General features: G+C 44.4%; 1 protein-coding gene across 1 annotated transcript in view; it reads right to left on the bottom strand.

Moving 5' to 3' along the window:
* Positions 1-12,525: 12,525 nt before the first annotated feature.
* LOC129331899 (cytochrome P450 2J2-like) overlaps positions 12,526-21,336 on the bottom strand; it is an 85,021-nt gene continuing 76,210 nt past the window's right edge. Inside the window, exon 11 of the transcript XR_008597297.1 lies at positions 12,526-16,749. The gene's annotated coding sequence lies outside the window, so the exon portion shown is untranslated. The remainder of the gene's footprint in view (positions 16,750-21,336) is intronic.

Raw genomic sequence — 21,336 nt, 5'->3', positions numbered from 1 at the left:
AATGGGGGATGGTTCTGTGCTGCACATAGTTCCAGGGAATACTGGAGGCTTGACTGGTGAATAATCCACGGATAGGCAAGGTTGGATGGAGAACAAAGTTTGGTGAGTCAACTGTAGAAAATAAGAGAATATGTGCACATAGCGAGAAATATAGTTATTGCCTGTAGCGTGGTGATGAGTTTGCCAGATTGTATTTGTAACGACGTGTAGTTGGACTGTAGGTAAAATTCCACAATTGATTGGTATTGAGGTTTTAAATATCCTGGGAAACCTTGTTACCAATCAGCTTAAGTTTACAGGAAGAAGCCCTAAGTGTGTGGGAAGAGAGCGTTTATTGTGAGCACAGGCCAATGGAGGAGGTGCGGCTATTATAAGGTGGCAATAATGAGCCTGCTTGCGGGGAGGGCAGAATACAAATATGATATAAATAAATAAATAATATGGGGATCCCTGGTCTAATTTGTGCCTGGATGTTGAGTTTTTTATTTTTTTTGGTACTTCCACTCCAATAATCACTTTGAAGCCATTGCCCTATTTTAAGAATCCTGTAATTGATGCCTTTGCTCTAGCAGTAAAACAAAGCTGGATACATCATCCTCACAATAGAAACCTTTGGAAGTGGGTAACCAAGAGAGATTGTGACAGTAACTGTGTGATATTACCAGGGCTTTTTTTCTGGGAAAAGAGGTGGTGGAACTCAGTGGGTTGCCCTCGGAGAAAATGGTCACATGGCTGGTGGCCCTGCCCCCTGATCTCTGCGGCGCAGAGGGCAATCTCAACTCCCCTCTGTCTGGAGATCAGGGGGTGGGGCCACCAGCCATGTGACCATTTTCAAGAGGTTCTGGAACTCCATTCCACCGCGTTCCAGTTGAAAAAAAGCCCTGGCTATTACACCCCAGAGGTGGGACTCCAACTTTGCTTTCAGATATTTAAGTAGACAAACCTGAGTTGTTACTCCCCTATCATCCTTTTTTTTTTTGGTTTCGCATCTTGATTGAATTGGAGACTGGGTGTGTGTGTCAGTCTATGGAGTTCAAGTCACTCTGCTTTCATCTCCCACCCCTTGCAGCAAGAAATCCAGTTAGTATAGAAGCTGGGAACGTGGAAGTGCTGTGGGTCACAGTCCTGACAGGGTGTTTGCATAGAAATGAGCTCTAACCATGTCTACCCATATTTTGTGTGTGTGTGTGTGTGTGTGTGTGTGTGTGTGTGTGTGTGTGTGGTGCCCTCAAGTCTGAGTTGACTTATGGTGACCCCTGGTGGGGTTTTCATGGCAAGAAACTATCAGAGGTAGTTTGCCATTGCCTGCCTCTGCAACCCTGGTCTTCACTGGAGGTCTCCCATCCAGTTACTAAACAAGGCCAACCCTGCTTAGCTTCTGAGATCTGATGAGATCAGGCTTGCCTGCGGTACCCATATTACTAGAACATTATTATTTTTGGATACATTATTATTATTTTAATACAGAGGACATTAGTGTTCACCTGCCATAAAAGCATAGGTGGGGTTAGATAATTAGTTTACCCAGGTCTGAATGTTTCAATTTTCCCTCATTTGAAGTGCCACAACTTCAACAAACATCCTGAGAAAAGTTGCCTGTGGTTACACCTACCTTATTTTCTGAGATCATTGAATTCTATTCAGGAGCTATAACCACTTCAAATCATTGGTTTGGTTTTTTGTTCTAAAGCTGTATCCTACATAAACATAATGCCTGTCTCCCAAATGGGGATCAAAAGCACCTTACCAAGTTCTCTCCTCCATTTTATCTTCACGACCTCCATTTTGTGGTACATTTTTCAGTAACAGGCTATCCAAAAGGCCCCCTTCCGCTGAAGTTATTCAAATCCTGTGATTTATAATGGACTGGCTACTTTTTACCCTGCCAATTAGAGTTGCCTCCACTTACCTTTCTTCCTGTCTGTAAACTTGCAGTTAAAATGGAAATACCAGAGGATTATTTTCTTGCCAATTGGAGCATGGTTCTTCAGATTCCCATCTGATTTGGCGATGCTACTTAAATATTTCCTCATAAGCTGGGCCCTTTTCACACTACTTACTTGCTTCTGAAACATCGCGAGATGTAGAACAAAAAATGCGGAAGATAGTGTCTTCTTGCGCGAGTTTTGCGCGATGTCGTGCAAAACTCTCACAAGAAGATGCTATCTTCCGTGTTTTTTGTGCTACATCTCGCGATGTTTCGGAAGCATGTAAGTAGTGTGAAAAGGGCCCTGGTTTCCAACTCTGAGGCACACTGATTTATTCAAATAAGTTATGCTGACCAGCCCTTGCAAATATAGAGGGTAGGGGGGTCTGGAGATTAACTGGGAAAGAACGGCCTCGTGCACTGTATTTTGGGCACTGCAACTACCATGGTCATCCAGTGGGCAATCTGAAGACTTTTGTTGTACTACTGCGTGTGTATTCCTTCTAAAGACAACCAGATCTTCAATTGCAAACATGGGCCACGGGGGGGGGGGAATGTGGTCAGTAGATAGCATTGGTCTGGACATACCAGCTTGCTGCTTTTTTTCCACTGCAACTTGACAGATCACTATGATGCTGTTTTCCAAGTAATGTTCTTCTCCTAGTTTTACTTTTCAATGACAGCACCAGACAACCTTTACTTGAACTGCATATAGCTGGAGTGTGTGCGAGGTGATGGCGCATGAGATATCTGCTGACAGGATGGGTTGTTTCCCCCCCCCCCCCCATTTTGAACAGGGCACCTCCAATAATCACCCTACAGCCAGTGAACATACCTTCATTACCTGAGGAACTATACCTTGATCGTAGCTAGTCTAACCACTTAAACACATTCTTAGCTCAGTGAGATTTTTTTACCAAGGTTGGCAGGATTTCAGTACAGTGACACCTTAGACCATCAAGATTTTTAGAGTGTAAACTTTTGAGAGTCAGAGCTCCCTTCTTCAGACGAGGACAGAAGGAGCTCTGACTATTGAAAATTTACACCCTGAAAATCTTGTTGGTCTCTAAGGTGCTGTTGGACTCAAATTCTGTTCTACTGCAAACAGCTACCCACCGAAGTTTAAACCAGGCTGTTTTGCAAAGGAAAAAAATTGTTTCTTCAGCCGTTTTCTAATAAACCTACATCTGCAATGGGGACCAAAAACCGCTTTTAAGTTTGCAGTTTCTTCATTTTACCCATACAACAACTCTTTGTGGAAGGTCTGAGAGAGAATTTGTCACTTTCCCAAAGTCAGCAGGCATCATTCTCCTGAACTAGTTATATTCAATCTAAACAGAGCCTGAGGGCCAAGCTACACATGACGAATGACACTTGAACGGCAAGTGTATTTCTCCCTGTTCACTTGCCCTCCACTCAATCCACTTGCCGTTCAAGTGTCATTCGTCATGTGTAGCTTGGCCCTGAGACTCCAACTCTTACTATGAAGCTGTTGCCTACTTTGAAGATCTGTTTAAAATGAAATGTATGCATTTTAAGGGGAGAGGAGGTGGCATGGCATAGCCCAATCTTATCAAATCTCAGAAGCTAAGCAGGGCCAGTACTTGGTGGATGTGTGGCCACCAAAGAAGACTCTGCAGAGGGAGGCAGTGACAAATCACCTCTGTTAGTCTCTTGCCTTGAAAGCCCCTTTCTGGGATTGCCATAAATCGATTATGACTAGACATGGGCACGAACAGCATTACAAATGAAAAAAAACCCAAATAGCCCGTTCGTCTGTTTGCAAACAAGACGTTTGTGAGGCCCCATTCTAAATGAACAAGTGGTGATTGCAAGCCTCGTTCATTGCCTTCGTCATCCATTCGTCAAGCCAGACAGTCTGGTGCCTTTCAATCAATTCCCCTGGCAACAGGCAGGGACTGAACTCTGTCTGAACTCCTTCTGACTTTCCTTCTGGCTTTAACCCTTCAAAGTACTTCCAGCAGAGAGTCCCATTTTTGCCACTGTGAAGAGAAAATGACAGCAAAGGGGGGGACCCATGCATCATGCCTTTCCCGGGGTGCAATCTCTCTGAAACTTGGGGGGGGGGTCTTTGGAGGACAGTGAGGACTATGTTCCCTGCAAATTTGGTGGGTATTAGACATTGGGAATGTCAGTTGGTAACCCCTCAAACTAGCTGCCAGCAGACACTGCTGTTTTTGGCAGGACAGGGCTCTTTAAACTATCAGCTGGCAGGCGGCAGGGGGAAATCCCGCCCCCCGCTGCCTGCCAGTTGATAGTTTAAAGGGATCATTATAAGGCCAGGTAAGTGGGTTTGAAGGGAGGGGGGCTAAGTGGGGGGGTTTGGGGGTGGGGGTAGTTCTGGCCCTCACAAACAATGAACAACGAACATGTTCGGGAACAGTTCATGTTCATCCATGTTCATTGTTCTTTGTTCGTGAATGGCAACGAATGATGAACAGGGTGTTCATTTTCCCCCCGCTCGTGCCCATGTCTAATTACGACTTGATGACACATAAGCACACACTTGCATGTTAAGACAAGAGTCTTGGGGCCAAGCTACACATGACGAATGACACTTGAACGGCAAGTGGATTGAGTGGAGGGCAAGTGAACAGGGAGAAATACACTTGCCATTCAAGTGTCATTCGTCATGTGTAGCTTGGCCCTTAGTCTCCTTACCTTTCATTAATCCAGAAAAGTGATCTTTGCATGACAAGTTGAAGGTGATCTTTTCCACAAATAATATTTGTCACAATCCCTGATCCAGCCTTTTCCTGCCTTTTTACCACTAACCAATTCCCAGGCTGAAGAATTGTCACCCACACCTTCCCTGTATTTATTTAATGCCAGGTTCCCTGTCCTCTTTAAAGCAAAGAGGTGAAGTGGATTTGTTTTGGTTTAGTGTATTTATTTTGACACACTCTCAGGATTCCTTAATCATGTACCAGACAGCACATCAGTTCGAATCCAGGCCTTGTTGTCTTGGATTCTACAGACAGCCAATTGGAAAACTCTGGTTTGTGGAGAAAGCAGAAATTAGACAGAACAAAACAAATAAGTTTATTCAAACAGTAAGAGTCAATTGTAACTGTCCAATTCAGCCAACTAGATGACACAGTGCTAGAGCTGGGAGGAGCTTTGTACTTAAGAAACACAATGTTCTATGAGCTAAGACTTATGAGGAAAGGTTGAAGGAGCTCGGTATGTTTAGTCTGGAGAGGAGACGAGGTGATATGATAAGCATCTTCAAGTACTTGAAGGGCTGTTATATAGAGGATGGCACAGAGTTGTTTTCTGTTGCCCCAGAACATCAGACCAGAGCCAACAGGTTGAAATTAAATCAAAAGAGTTTTCGGCTAAACATAAGGAAGAACTTCCTGACAGTTAGAGCGGTCCCTCGGTGGAGCAGGCTTCCTCAGGAGGAGGTGGGTTCTCCTTCTTTGGAGGTTTCTAAGCAGAGGCTAGATGGCCATCTGACAGCAATGCTGATTTTGTAAACCTAGGCAGATCCTGAGGGGGGGGGGTAGGAAGGGTTGCATCAGTGCTTAGTTCTTGAGGCCCCTTTTTACATGCCCAGGGTAAGGTAGCAATTTTCCCCAGGCCAGTTCAGCTAGGGATCCTGACAGTGTTTTGCCATCTTCTGGACATGGAGTGTGTGTGTGGGGGGAAGGGGAGGTAGTTGTGAATCTCCTGCATTGTGCAGGGTGTTAAACTAGATGACCCGAGAGGTCCCTTCCAATTCTATGATTCTATGGGCCAAGCTACACATGACGAATGACACTTGATTCTATGGGCCAAGCTGCACATGACGAGTGACACTTGGACAGCAAGTGTATTTCTCCCTGTTCACTTGCCCTCCACTCAATCCACTTGCCGTTCAAGTGTCATTCGTCATGTGTAGCTTGGCCCTATGATTCTAATATTGATTCAATTAGCAGGTTGCAATGTAACCAGACAGCTTGCCACTTCTGAGAACAGCATCCAATATCCTGCCTCTCAAAATCAAGAACTATAGTCCTAAGTGGACTCCCCTGCCTAGTTCAGGATACTTCCTAACCCTGATCCTTCCAAAACTCCAACTGTCTGGGTTTTTTTCCTGTTGGTGGTTGATAGTTGATTGCTGCATAATCCAATTAAATAATTGATAATAAAATAATAGTTAATGCAATAATAATCCAATTAAATAATTGCTGAATAATCCAATTAAATCCAATCATCCAAACTAAATCCGATAATCCAATAATTGCTGAGTAATCCAATTAAAATGTTCCCATCCGTATACATTTTAAAACGCACACACCATTTCTATCTCAGTTAGGATAATTCACATGTAGAAATGTTGAACAACTTGTTGGACACAATTGCAACTGTTTTCTGCTCCCTCTTTTTCAAGTCTGTGTTGCATTCACTATGGTTACGGTTATGGTTTGATGTTATCACAGTAAACCAGATGTTGTAATTGAGAAATGCTTTGTTTTTTTTATGTTTGAACTGTATCAAAATCTTCACCCATCAATTAAAAAGCGTTTCTTGGCTGAGCACAGGCAGGAGCTGGGAGGGGAAGTCAAATGCTCCAAGCTGATCTGAGCCTGGGCCTTTAGATAGACAGATGGAGTGGTTGACAATGGAGTGGCCATTAAAACTTTCTGCTAAAGCTGATCCTTCTAGGTGTGGGAGGAGGGGGAGACAGTGGCACAAAGAGTGCAAAGGGAACATGGACTGTTGATGGGTGCCTGGCAGTCTCTGGCAGGGGTGCCTCCTAACATCATGGCCGTGCTGGAGTAGGAGGGAGAGCTGCATGGGTTTGGGCCACTGCAAGACCACAGATCACTACCAACAGGTCTCCAAGCAGCCTCTTGATGCCTGCCTGCTCTCTATAAGCCCAGTTAGAGTCTTTCCAGGTGCCCAGCAGGCACCGCCTGAGCTGTCATAAGCCCCTGCAAGCACCACTGACCTTGTAACACAGCACCCCCCCCACTTGCATTGAGCCTCCAGCTGCTCTTGGCATTTTGTTGTGTTGCCCAGCAATTGCTGGTGATCAGTGATGGAGGTCTGTGGAGACAGCAGCAAAACCACCAGTGTTTCTCAGAGAGAAGAGAAGGCCCAAACAGATTTTGGGGCTGTATGTATGAGTCCCAGAACACACACACACACAATGGTGGCTAGAGACTCCAAATATAGGTCAAACTGTGCCCTGGGGCAAGCTGATGTACATTTCCCCAAAATAATAACTTAATGAGTTTTCCAGAAGTGGATAATAGGTGTAAATGGCACTTGACCCTGTGAGTACCAGAAAAACTGCCAGGTTTGGGGAATAGTGTTAAGTGTTGTTTGCCATCCCCCTGCCCCCACCCGTTGCCCCAGACCCTGCTCATCTGGCTAGTGGCAGAGAAGGCACAGGGTAGGGTGGGGATGGGAGAGAAGTGTGTGTCATCTGCAGTTCTTTGTTGGTGCTGGAAAATGACATCATGGTGTCAGCTACTATTGCCCCAAGCCAGAGGGAGGGAGGATGGACCACCAGAGATGACAGCGGAAGCCCAGAATGTCTGGGCCATCGCAGACTGGTACATCTGGAAACTGTTATGGTGGCAGGGATAGTGACAAGGGGCAGCATTGATGGTGCTCTGGCATCAGCAGACTCAAAAGAATTAAGAATCAAGTAAGACAGTCACGTTGGGAAATTCTATTGTTTTCCAGCCTGCTTCTTTTCTGTGTGAGTTTTGCTTAGTATAGTTGTTGTGTCCCTGTATTAATTCTGTCTCATTTTTTATAACTGGAAGAGTTTACCATGTTAGTCTGTAGTTGCAAAATAGTAGTCTAGCAGCACCTTTAAGACTAGCCAACTTTATTGTAGCATAAGCTTTCTAGAACCCCATCTCTCTTTGTCTGATGCATCTGACGAAGAGAGCTGTGGTTCTCGAAAGCTTATGCTACAATAAAGTTGGCTAGTCTTAAAGGTGCTGCTGGCCTCTTTACTATTTTTTATAACTTGTCTTTTACTTACTCTTTTGTTACAGTATTTGATAAATTTGATTTTCTGTTTTCTTTGCCCGTTTTTTTTTTTTTTTACACTTCATACTTGGCCGTACAGCAGAATACATCTTGACCAAATAAGAAGATGCCTCTCTCTCTCTCTCTCTCTCTCTCTCTCTCTCTCTCTCTCTCTCTCTCTCTCTCTCTCTCTCTCTGCAGGGCTGCAGGGACTTCTCATCCACAATAAACAACCAGTGTGACCCAGCCCCTTCTTGTGACAGGAAGCCTTTTAATTTCCCTTCTTGTCTTCATCATTAGCACAAGGAAGTTTGGTTCATTATATAAACAAATCTATTATTCTTTCGCTTTATTTCTCTGGAGTCGTTAATAACACAGCATAAGTATACTTCCTTTCTCGATCTTCTTACTGTTGGAAATTGCAATGCCTGGTGCACTGCAGCAGCAAGAAGGGAAGAAGAGCCTTCTATACAGGGGGCAGCAAGGATCACTTAGTTAGGACAGTGAGAGCAGCATCTCTCTTGTTCCTGGGGGTCATTTCCTTGTCTTGCCTCCTATGGGGCTAAACAGGGCAATATCCTGCTTCTTCTCTCTCCTGCCTTATCACTCTTCTCCAAGACGTAGTCAGATAGTCAGGACTCTATCTCTATCTCTCTTCTTCACTCTCAAGTATGTATTTTTTAAATAAACTTTTAATCAGCACAGCATAATTTATCTGCTTTAATTGCACTCTGCCAACTCCTACCACACAAACTGCCGAGTTATCGCCTTCAGCACATCATCTCCAACTTGCCAAGATCACATGGTAGCCTGTTCCCACGTACTTTCTTTTTTTGTCCATCATAGCTAGGCCTTTAAGGGGCCAAACTCAGGGGTCTTCAGAATAATCAGTTTTAAGCCTGTCATAAGAGAGATCACCACAGTGTCCCATCTATTGTGTTCCAACCCCATCCAGTGGCCTCTTGTGTTTCAAACAGTGGTCAGGCCACTCACTAGTGGACCACTCACTAGTCATCCTACTAAAGTACAACAGAATGGTTGCCGAGCCCACGTTTCCTCTTGGCACGCTTCTTCAGGGAAATTGTTTTGGAAATAGATAGTTGTGTGTCCTGGGGTCCCTCTCTGGGAGAGTGGTGCTATATGTTAAGGTGGCCCTTTTTGGTATTCCAAACCAGGATATGCATGGAGCAGTACAGGAGATAGACTAAACCTGAAGTAATTGCATAGAACTCAACACCTCCCCCACACTTACATCTGAGGGCCAAGCTACACATGACGAATGACACTTGAACAGCAAGTGGATTGAGTGGAGGGCAAGTGAACAGGGAGAAATACACTTGCTGTTCAAGTGTCATTCGTCATGTGTAGCTTGGCCCTTAGAGCCAAGCTACAAGTGATGAATTACACTTGCCTGGCAAGTGAACTGACTCACATGTATTCCTCCCTGTTCACTTGCCATTCACTTGCTCTTCACTTGATCAAGTGGAGCACAAGTGAAAGGCAAGTGAACAGGGAAGAATACACATGAGGGCCAAGCTACACATGACGAATGACACTTGAACGGCAAGTGGATTGAGTGGAGGGCAAGTGAACAGGGAGAAATACACTTGCTGTTCAAGTGTCATTCGTCATGTGTAGCTTGGCCCTGTGTCTGTTCACTTGCCAGGCAAGTGTAATTCATCACTTGTAGCTTGGCTCTTAGAGCCCCCTCCCAATTGCTCATGAAGACAGTATTGCATTCTCTAGAGGACAAAAAAAAAAAAACCTTGCTGGCTGGCTCTTCTGTTTTTATCATCTCCCTCTCTCTTTCATAATAGTAATTTGATTTGGCTTCTTCTTGTTAATTCAATAAAAATGTTGGTTTAAGAATGCTTCTTCCCCCTCAATTTGGCCATGTCCACAAAGCCCGTTTTCCCAACCCTTTTCCTGCTTTAGATCTATGTTTTGTTGAATAGCACTGACAACTCAGCCTCTGCATGTGGTACCCACAGGGGCTGTTTCGTAGAAAAAGAGCTGCAGGAACTCATTAGCATAACTCATTAGCATAACGTTTTAGCATATGTCACATCCCTTGACATCACCAGAAGTGTGTCATTAGCATAACTGGTTTACATATGTCACACCCCCTGACATCACCTAACCTGGCCGTTTTGGCCCTAATCCAGTCTGAAATAGGCCCAAAATGGCTGAGGGTTAGGTGGGTGGGGCCACCTGACATATGACCTCTTTGGAGAACTACCGGAACTGCGTTCCTGTGCATTCCCCCTCAAAATGAGCCCTGGGTACCCACAAGTGCATCCCTTAGGTCACAAGAAAACCTCCATATGTCCCCACCCCCACCCCCCAAAAAAGTGTTTTGGAAGGGCACCATTGACAAAAGGTGTCCTTCTCCCTTAAATTTTTTTTTTTGCACATGCACTATTGCGCTAGAATGAAACTGAATGAGAAACACTGAATGAAAAATTAGAAAAGGGAAAACAATGCAAGCAAAATTCTGTGACTGGACAAAAATGTAGAGGAGGAGGAGCAAGATCTTTGGGGGAAGAACTGGGTGGAGACTGAGTGAGTAGTGAGAGATTTCTTCAGAAATGCTTTAAACATTCGTATGCCAGAAAGTGAAAAGAAAAAAAACCTCACAATGGCAGAAACATACGGCAGCAACAACAAAATCAGAGCAAGTGAGGTCCCAGTAAATCCATGGAAAACTTGGCATAAAAACACAATGCACACGGCAGGCAAACAATAACGTGTGCATGCATGGGGAAAAAAGCTGCCTTAGTTCTGTGGGTAAACTGCACCTTTAATGATGTGCAGAAATGGCCTTTTTCAGGAGCTGTGCTGAATCTAGACCTCTATCTACCCTGTTTTAAGATCCTAAAATGTCATTTAAAATACCCTGCTATACACATGCTTGTTCCATGTCAGAAAAAGGATGCCTTTACATTGTTACAGGGATAACCATTTGGGTAACAAGGATTTTAGATAAACATCAACCTAGAGCTGATTAGTGTGGATACTTTTCTTTGACTGGTGTACTTTGTTTTAAAGAATACTTCCTAGATGGTCCTAGTTTTTTGAACTGTTTATGCTGTGTATGGGAATTGTGGAAACACCAGTGGAAGGAAAATAGTAAAGAGTCCAGTAGCACCTTAAAGAGCTGTGGTTCTCGAAAGCTTATGCTACAATAAAGTGGGTTAGTCTTTAAAGTGCTACTGGACTCTTTTGCTATTTTGCTACCACAGACTAACATGGCTGACTCATCTGGAACAGTGGAAGGAGGCAATCAATGACTATTTGCACAGTCCCCTCCAGTCTAGATGCCTCTACTCTTCTGCACTGATAGCAACTGTTGTCTTCATTTGTCATTTCTTTATTCAGTTGGCCAATTTGGTATGCATCTAGCACTTTTTATTCAAGTGGTCTTTTAAGAGCGGGGGATTCCCAGCAATTTCCCCTCATTCCCACATGCTGGAGAAAAATGGGGAGAAATAAGGGGGAATGCTGGTATCACACCAGCACACGATGTCATTTCTGGCCCCAAACTGGAAGTGATTTAATTGTGTTGGGGTGATGCTCTAGAGTTAATCCAAAACTCTATAGTTTAACTATAGAATGTTGCCCTGACATGATGACACCACTTCCAGTTTTTCAGCTGAAGGGATGTTACACATCAGTGCAACACCAGTATACCTTCCTCTGCCATGTCAGTTCCTCCAGGCAGGTTGCTAATTGCACTTATATACCACTCTTCTGGACAAATTAGTGCCCCACTCAGAACAGTGAACAGTCAGTGTTGTTATTGTCAGATCTGTGGCTAAATAATAGTTGTATCCAGACTACCTTCTGCAATCGGACAAGAGTCCGTTGTTTTCAAAAGATTTACTGAAAAAAGCAACCATTATAGTCCACTAGCCCAGATGCAATATCCAGGCTAGTACACGTGAATTGTTACGAATGAGAGGCAAAGAATAAAGTACAAAGTATCAAGACCCAGTAGGCCCAGCCTCCCCCCATAGTTCTCAAAACAATCCCTTTGAAGCTGAGAAAGTGAAAGTTTCCCAGGGCTGGAAAAGCTGTAGTCAAAACATTCCTCTTCTGAGAGATAGCTGCTAGGGAACATCTTGGCACCTGTGAAGAAAGCACTCAGAACACTAAAAGAATTAAAATGGAGTCTCTTTGGTTACAACATACAGGGAAGCATTCTGAACCTGACATTTCTGCCCCCCTTAAAATACTCCTCCCCCTGGTTTATGCGGATAGCGGGTATGGAATGCTTTCACTAATCTAGGAGCATGAACATGCACAGAGTTCACCCATTCATCAAACCCAGAGTCAAAGTCTTTCCATCTGATAAGATAAAACAGTTGATTTCTTTTAAGTTTAGAGTCCAAAATTTGTTGCACTTCATAATGGGTCTGATCATCAATTAAAGTTGGGATAGGAGGGGCACAGGTGTGCCATTGATTTGCTGGGGGAACCTTTTTTAAGAGGCTGACATGGAATGTATCATGTACATGGCGTAGGTTTTTTGGTAAATCCAGGGCTACAGTCACTTTATTGATTACTTTACGAATAGGAAATTGTAGGAACGACACGAGACAAGGTCTGGATGCAAAGTCTGCCCCTCCAAAATGGAGGCGAGAGTTTTATTAACTTGTATTCAGGAACTCCCGGATGCCCAAATATGGCTATTACAACAGTTACAAGTTACACATTCCATTCTCAGCCAACGAAGCACAATATTGCTGTGTTCAGACTTTTGTCTTATCTAGGAAGCATAACAGAATGAAAGGTACATCATGAGCTTCTGAGCATAGAAGAATGTTACTTAGAGTGTATGAGAGTATTGTGCTCTGTGAATGGTGAGAGACTTATTGTTACACATTTAAACTACTCCCTGAGTCTTCCCGTGTGGCATGCCAACTGACCAGGAGATCAGGAACGTAGAAATGTAAAAGAGCAATTAATGGAGGCTGTGTGGCATGCCTACTCCGGCCCACATTTTCACTCTGTTTTATTTATTTAATTAAAGTGGCAACAAAGGGCCATTCTCTGCATCATTCCAAGAGCATTCTTCCTCATCCTCATCATCATCAGAGGATGTAAACCAAGAGGCTGGGTAACTAGATATTGAAGTGGTAACTGAATATGCAGCAGGATGTGGTTTTGGAATTATTAAAGCAATAAGGGATGGAATGCATTGAATACAACAACAACTTACAATAAGCACTATCAGAGCACATGTACCATATTGTACTAAGATTCCCAATAAGCCATTTGGCAGCCAGCCCCACACAGCTTTCCACCAGGAGGGTAAACATCTTCTTTTATGGAAGTTTGTACGTGAGATAGTTGTTGCGGTTGCTTGCTTACAGTTTTTGAATTATCAGACAAATTAAAACAACACATATTTTTTACAGATTCACACCCATGATGATTTAGCAAGAGGAAATAATCTATTGCTGCTCTGTTATCTAAAACAGCATTGCGAAGTTCTTGTTGCTCAGAATTCAATGCTGCTAAGGCTATAGAAGTGGCATTAATAGTTTTTGCTAAATTGCAAGCTAAGTGCCTTAAATTGTTAGCATTAAGTATAGCAAGAGCTGGAACCCCTATAAGCGAGGCCCCTAAAGAAACAGCTTCAGCTTTATTAACAAGAGCAGTTTCCTCAGAGCATGTAGCATCAAGGTTGACTGAACGATGCTCACGAGAAGCAGTAAACATGGCTTTTGAAGGCAAAGCAATAGTTAAACGACTTAAACAGCAGAGAGAGTCAGACAAATTAGCAGGTATGTAATTAAAAGTTCTTGAGCCACAGGTAAAGAACCAACCTGGAGGTAACTGAGTATATGCAAAGGCAAAAGAAACATTTTCTGTTTTTGAACAATTAAGAACATTTGGTCCTACAGAAAGACAGTGAGGTTTGGATTTGTGCTTGGTGCAGTTTACTATTTGAGCGCAGACAGTTTGATTTGCTGAGGAATTGGAAGCTACATAAGGAGTGTAAAGAGACATTGCAAACAATGGAAGTCGGGGCATTGTTGGACCCCAATCATACATTTGAGTATATTTCATGTTACTACTGTTTAAAGATGTATCATTCAAAAGCAAGGCAATAAGGGTACACACAGGAATAATGCAAGAAACTAGTAATAAGTTCATGTCGTTTGTCTGCTTTAAACAAAAGTTGGAACTATTCACTTGTGCAGCAAGCCGTTTCCACAAATTGTATTGAAGATAGTCCTGCAGAGGCTGGGTGTCAGTGTGTACAGTCATTGGCAAAGAACAGAGAAGCACACACAGAATGAGTGTAGAATTTGCAGTAATGTCCACAAAGAGGGCAGCATGATTGTCCAAAGCAGCACGTCTGAGCTCTACGAGTTCAGCATTTAGGGTAGCAATTACAATAGAAGTTGCATTCATTGTCTTAGTCAGGCTGCAAGCTATTTTGCTAAGAGTTTGATGGTTCACAATGGTGAGCACTGGAAGACCAACATAGAGAGGCTGCAAGGGACAAGGCCTCTCATCACTTAGGAGATTCACTGTAGAGTCACAGCTGGAATCTAGCATAGCACTTTTCAACAGAGGAGCAATTAATCCGCAGACTCCTCAAGGCAAAAGTTGTGAGACATTAAGTTGCAAGGAAGAAAACAGCACGGCACACAAGGAATGATAAGTGAATTTGCAGTTTGAAACTTTTTCCATCTGAACTTGTTCCAGGCTGACTTTTTTCCATCTCGGGTTGGCGTAAGCTGGCTGGTAGGGCAAGGACCTGTGGATAAAACAGAAACACACCCTTTTCCCCACGTTAACAGGGGGACTGGCCCCAGCCAGGTCTTATCTAGCAGGCTTCGATAGTATACCTGCAGAGTAGGTAACTCTGGTTTCTGCCAGAAATGTCTATCAAAGGCAGAGGTAGGTGAAGAGGCAGCAGCTTGTGGCTGTGCAAAATTGAGCTGATTGTACATGAACAAACATTTAACAAACATTTATGAATTTGCTGCATAGTCATTCCCAGCATTGGTAGTTGGGACCCTCCTCCCCCCTTGTTTTATTTGTTTAGAGAGGAGGGTTTTAATAGAGCGATTGGCATGTTGTACAATTGCCTGACCTGTAGAATTGTAAGGGATTTTTTGAGTAAGAACAATTTCTGAGCCGCTTGGAAAGAGTGGCTGGCAAGCTGAGAGTCAAGCATCTCCCACCTCAGGAATGTTCACTAACTTAGCTTTGTTTGTGGAAGTGAGGGGGAGAGGGGGGGTGAGAAGAAAGCAGGCTGGCTGTGCGCTGCCTGAATATGTTGAAGTGGTGATGAGAGAAATGCTATCTGTGAATAAGAGTCAGAGAGGATAGCTGTGTGTAAAACCTTATAAGTGATGTGTGTGAATGAGTTTGGATGAAGTAACTTTAAGAACTAAGAACTACTTTTATGAAACCAATATGCTTCTTGAAAAATAAACATTTAATTTTGTGATATCCCAGAGTAACTGTCAGTGTTATATCCCAGGAGATGGGAAAGAACATGAAATGCAGTTTTTCTCCTCTGAGGAGTGGTCTAATAGAGAATTCTAAGTCTATTTCATGAAGAATAGAGACTCCCCTTTCCATGGTGGGAATCCTCACTAGAAAACTTAAGTGGTTACATGCAAATAAGTAACACAAACAGTTGAACTTTTATTTCTTTTGACTGAAAGTAAACACTTGCTAATTCTTAAAACTAGGCAGGGTTAGCTTTGGTTAGACCCATGCTGTAATTCACTTGGAGTCTCAGTGAGAAAGACAGACTAGAAATAATGTGAATAATTAACGAACAGACAACCAATCAAACCAAAGAAGGTACTTTGATACCAGGATTTCTATTGATCCTACAAGGCAGAAGATTTTTAAGACAGAATGTCACTTATAACAGTGAAAGAAGTGTAGAAACAGAGTCATAAGATTAGAATTGATAGGGGGTGCTAAATAAGCACCAGGAAGACAGCTGATTAGTTTATAAACATAATGTGAGTTAGAGATGAACTTGAAGAGAATATTTAGTAATTCAGTGACCTTTGGTCTGAAAAACATAACTTCTTTGGAGCGGCTACTGTTAGAAAAAAAACTGTGGCGGCTGCGGCTTAGGAAAACAGGCACTTGATTGTAGGAGAGAGAAACTATTATCTTTAGGTAACTGAAAAAAGACATCTCCCACAAAGTTTGCAAGAACAGTCTGAAACTTGCACAGAATTACACAGGAGGTGATTGAAATCATTTTTTTTTCTTAATAACAAAAACAGGAGTATTCCATGGACTAGTGGAGGGCTCCACATGCTGAGCTTGCAGCTGTTCCTGCACTAAATCATGCAATGCATTAAGTTTATCCTGAGGAAGTGGCCATTGATCAACCCAAACAGGTTCATCAGTTAACCAAGTAAGTGGAATGGCCATAGAACCTTATTCTGCAAAAGAGAGAGAAGCTTGTAGCTGGGACAACAAATCCCTGCCCCACAAGTTCACATGGACTGGAAGAACAAATGGACGGAGAGGCACAGTCTGTGCTGAACCAGGTAGAGAAACTTGGACAAAATTAACACTCTGCCGTGCTTTCTGCTGTCCTCCAACCCCCCAAACAGTTGGACAGTCTTCTAGTGGCCACTCTGGAGGCCACTGTTGTGCACAAATTACAGTAACATCAGCCCCAGTGTCAAGAATACCTGAGAAAGAGCGGCCGTTAAGAAAGAAACGCTGTTGTGGGCGAGCTCTGGAAATGGATGCTGTAAGACCCACCAGTGTTGCTTGAGCCTGGTCCGTGGACCCAAAGCCTCCCTCCCCACGATCACGATCTTGTCCCCCTGCGGGGAGAAAATAGGGAAGGAGAATCAGCTGTGCCACAGAATCACCAGCTGCTAAAGACTGTGGCAAATTAGTCCAGAGCTGAATCTGAATAACTCCTTGATAATCACTATCAATGACCCCTGGGACTACAAAAATACCCTGTTTAGAACTAGAGGACCTAGGAAGAACTAGACCCACAGTCCCTGATGGAAGAGGTCCTTTTAGTTGAGAAGGAGTAACCAAGACTTCTCCTGGGAATTTGAAAGTTAGAGCAGTCTGTAAGAAAAGATCCAGACCTGCACTTCCCCTGGTTGCTGACTTTGTTGTAGAAAGATGGGATGGAATTAACCTAGGGTCAGATTTTGCACTGCCTGATCCAGTGCTGTCTCCGTTTGGACTGGGGCCAGAGACCAAAGGCCCGGTCTTGAGTTTCCCGACTGTGGGACAGACCTGCAATCACTATTCCAGTGAAAACCTTTTCCACATCTTCTGCATTTAGTTTTTGGCTTTGGAAAAGACTGATTGAATCGTGGATGACTTCCATGAGGACGGGGTTGAATTGCTCCCCCTCCTTTGGCTCTGCACTCTGCCTTAAAATGACCAGGTTTACCACAATTAAAACACCTCCCTGCTGGTTTATTAACTTGACGAAGTGCTGCTGCCAGCAAGGTCGCATTATGAGAAGCAGAGCCAATAACCTGACAAGCTCGAATCATCTCAGCCAGTTCAGGATTGTATCCTAAACCTTGAATTGCTCGTCTACATTCAGGAAGAGCATTTTCCTTAGCTAACTTAAGCAATAGTTCAGTCTGTGCCACTTCATTTTTAAGTTGCCTTTTGATTGACTCTTGGAGGCGATCAACAAAGTCAGAGTAAGATTCATTTGGTCGCTGTCTGACTGTGGAAAAAGAAGGCTGAGATTTCCCTGATGTTGGAACTCGCTTCATAGCATGGAACGCAGCCTGAGCTGACTGCTCCAGCGTCCCTACAGGCAAAGCTATTTGCGCCTCAGGCTGAGCAAAAGCCTCACATCCATAAAGTTGAGCTGCTGTGTAAGCTCCACCTGAATTAGCTCCGCGAAGAGCGCATTCCTGCCTGAACTCACTCTCCCAGACTACATATTGAGCAGGGGTTAGAAGCATCCGGAAAAGATGCTCCCAATCCTCTGGAACCATACGACTGTTTCTGATCATTGCTTCTAGAAATCCATGAGTGAAAGTAGAGTTTAAGCCTGTACGCTGTTATTGTACGAAAATTCCACGAAGGGAAGCAAATCGATCCAGTTGTCTTGTTGGAAATTGATATAACAGCGGAGGAACTGTTCCAATATTTGATTAGTTTTTTCGGACTGCCCGTCGGCATGAGGATGATGGCTGGAACTTAAACCTTGCTCAATTCCCATAATTTGTAGAAGCTCCTGCCAGAAGTTGGCAACAAACTGTCCGCCGCGGTCCAAAATCACCTTTGACGGAAAAGAATGCAGTTTAACAATGTGTTTTAGGAAGATATCTGCTAGTTTTCGGGCCGAAGGTATAGTGGTGCAAGGTATGAAATGAGCTTGCTTGGAGAACAAATCCACTACAACCAAAATGCAAGTGTGGCCCTTGGAGGGGGGGAGGTCTGTAATAAAATCCATGGATATGGTTTCCCATGGTCTGCTTGGCGTTTCTAAAGGTTGTAAAAGTCCAGGTGGCTTGCCTTTGTGTGACTTGGCACTGAGACAGATGGGGTATAACACTATATATTGGGAAATGTCTTTGCGCATGCCTGGCCACCAAAATTGCCGTTGCACTAGATGGTGTGTTTTTAAGTACCCGTAGTGGCCAGCCGTGGGGGCGTCGTGACAGCATTGTAACACTTCTTTTCTTAAACTGCTGGGTACATAAAAGCGGTCTCCCCAAAGCCACTCTCCTTGCTCGGATTGTTGTAACTTTTCCTTGGGTACATTCCCCCCCTCCTTTTCCACTTCAGCTTTTAGTTTTAGTCTCCACTAGGGGTGTGCAAGCCAAAAATTTTCGGCTATAGCCGAAAGTAGAAAGCCGAAAGAAGATTCTCTATCGTTAAAGCCGAAAGCCGAAACAAGAATCTCTTTCGGCTTTCGACTTTCGGGATTCTTTCGGCATTATTTCGGCATTCTTTCGGCTTTTTTCTATGGGAAAATGCCTCCGTCTTCCCGGACGTCTGGGGGAGGCATTTTCCCACCGAATAAGCCCAAAATTGGTGAGGACCTTCCTCTAACCCTTCTCTAACAACCACCCAAGTTTCAGACAGATTGGACTTTGGGGGGCCATGTTATGGCCCCCCAAAGCAGGTCCCCCCATCCTCCCATAAGAAAGCGAAGGAGCAGCATATTGTTAGCATGCTGCTGCTCATCTTTCTTCATTATTTCCTATGGGGAAAAAATGAAGAGGCAGGCTTCCTTTGCCAGGGGTGGCATTTTGCATGCAAAATGCCCCCTCACCCTCAGGGGCCCTTCTCCCACCCCTCCTCCCACCCCCCACCAAGGCTCAGCCTGATCCCACTTGGGGGGGGCATTTCATGGCCTCCCCAAGTAGGTGCTCTAATCTCTACCACTGACAGCTGGGGGAGGCTTGTGTTGCCAGGGGTGGCATTTTGCATGCAAAATGCCCCCAAGCCCTCAGGGGCCCTTCTCCCACCCTTCCCCCCACCCCCCACCCAGGCTCAGACTGCTCCCACTTGGGGGGGCCATTTCATGGCCTCCCCAAGTAGGTGCTCTTTTCTCTACCACTGACAGCTGGGGAAGGCTTGTCTTGCCAGGGGTGGCATTTTGCATGCAAAATGCCCCCCAGCCCTCTGGGGCCCTTCTCCTACCCTTCCTCCCACCCCCCACCAAGGCTCAGACTGCTCCCACTTGGGGGGGCCATTTCATGGCCTCCCCAAGTAGGTCCTCTAAGCCCCTAAAGTCCACCCCTTACAGCCCCACACAAACCCAATTCCCCCCCAGCTGCCACACACAGACCCAAATCCCCACATTAGCCCCTCACAGACCCAAATCCACCCCCACCTGCCCCACACCCATAACCCCAGGAACAGGCTGGCAAAGGCCAGCCCTCTCCCTTCGTTCCCTATGCTGGGAACTTCTAAACTCTCTTTCCCTGGGCAATTCTGCACAGCCCAGGGGTGCCACAATGGTGGGCACACTTCTGAGTGCCAGCTGGTCCCTGTGAAAGAGCACCTGAACCACAGACACCCTCCCTCAAATTCCCCCACCACCTACAGAGATGGCTGGCCAGCCAGCCCCATTGTTCCCTATGATGGGAACCAACTGCACAACAAAGAATAAAACAAGAACAACACAAAATAAAGTTTTAAAAAAATTATATTCTCCCTTCCAAAGTACAAGTAGGCAAAGCATTATGACACATTACACCAGCAGTCCCCCACACAGAAAAATTAAAACAAAACTCACTTAACATCAGAGAATCACAAAGCATGATTCCTGTCAAAAACACTTTATTTCTTGAACAGCTTTAGGTTACACAGCAAGGGGGAACACCAAAGGGCATGGCAGCACTATCTTACACAAAAATAACACAACTCACTTCACATTAAAGAATCACCCCAAAAAATTGCTGTCAAAAGCACTTTATTTCTGTAACTGCTTTAGGTTACACAGTAGGAAGGCACCACAGAGCAGGAAAGCAGTGTACTACACAAAAATAACACAACTCACTTCACATCAGAGAATCACACAAACACAATTGCTGTCAAAAACGGTGAAGTGGGTTGTATTATTTTTTGTAGTACATTGCTATCATGTCCTGTTGTGCCCTCCTACTGTGTAACCTAAAGCTGTTCAAGAAATAAAGTGTTTTTGCCAGGAATTGTGTTTTTGTGATTCTCTGATGTTAAGTGAGTTGTGTTATTTTTGTGTAAGATAGTGCTGCCATGCCCTTTGGTGTTCCCCCCTGCTGTGTAACCTAAAGCTGTTCAAGAAATAAAGTGTTTTTGACAGGAATTGTGCTTTGTGATTCTCTGATGTTAAGTGAGTTTTGTTTTAATTTTTCTGTGTGGGGGACTGCTGGTGTAATGTGTCATAATGCTTTGCCTACTTGTACTTTGGAAGGGAGAAAAAAAATTTAAAACTTTATTTTGTGTTGTTCTTGTTTTATTCTTTGTTGTGCAGTTGGTTCCCATCATAGGGAACAATGGGGCTGGCTGGCCAGCCATCTCTGTAGGTGGTGGGGGAATTTGAGGGAAGGTGTCTGTGGTTCAGGTGCTCTTTCATAGGGACCAGCTGGCACTCAGAAGTGTGCCCACCATTGTGGCACCCCTGGGCTGTGCAGAATTGCCCAGGGAAAGAGAGTTTAGAAGTTCCCAGCATAGGGAACAAAGGGAGAGGGCTGGCCTTTGCCAGCCTGTTCCTGGGGTTATGGGTGTGGGGCAGGTGGGGGTGGATTTGGGTCTGTGAGGGGCTAATGTGGGGATTTGGGTCTGTGTGTGGCAGCTGGGGGGGAATTGGGTTTGTGTGGGGCTGTAAGGGGTGGACTTTAGGGGCTGAGAGGACCTACTTGGGGAGGCCATGAAATGCCCCCCCTAAGTGGGAGCAGTCTGAGCCTTGGTGGGGGGTGGGAGGAAGGGTG

This window comes from Eublepharis macularius, chromosome 6 (genome assembly GCF_028583425.1).
Source record: "Eublepharis macularius isolate TG4126 chromosome 6, MPM_Emac_v1.0, whole genome shotgun sequence".
Classification (NCBI taxonomy): domain Eukaryota; kingdom Metazoa; phylum Chordata; class Lepidosauria; order Squamata; family Eublepharidae; genus Eublepharis; species Eublepharis macularius.
Note: the sequence above shows the minus strand (reverse complement) of the source record. Positions and strands in the feature narration are given on the sequence as shown.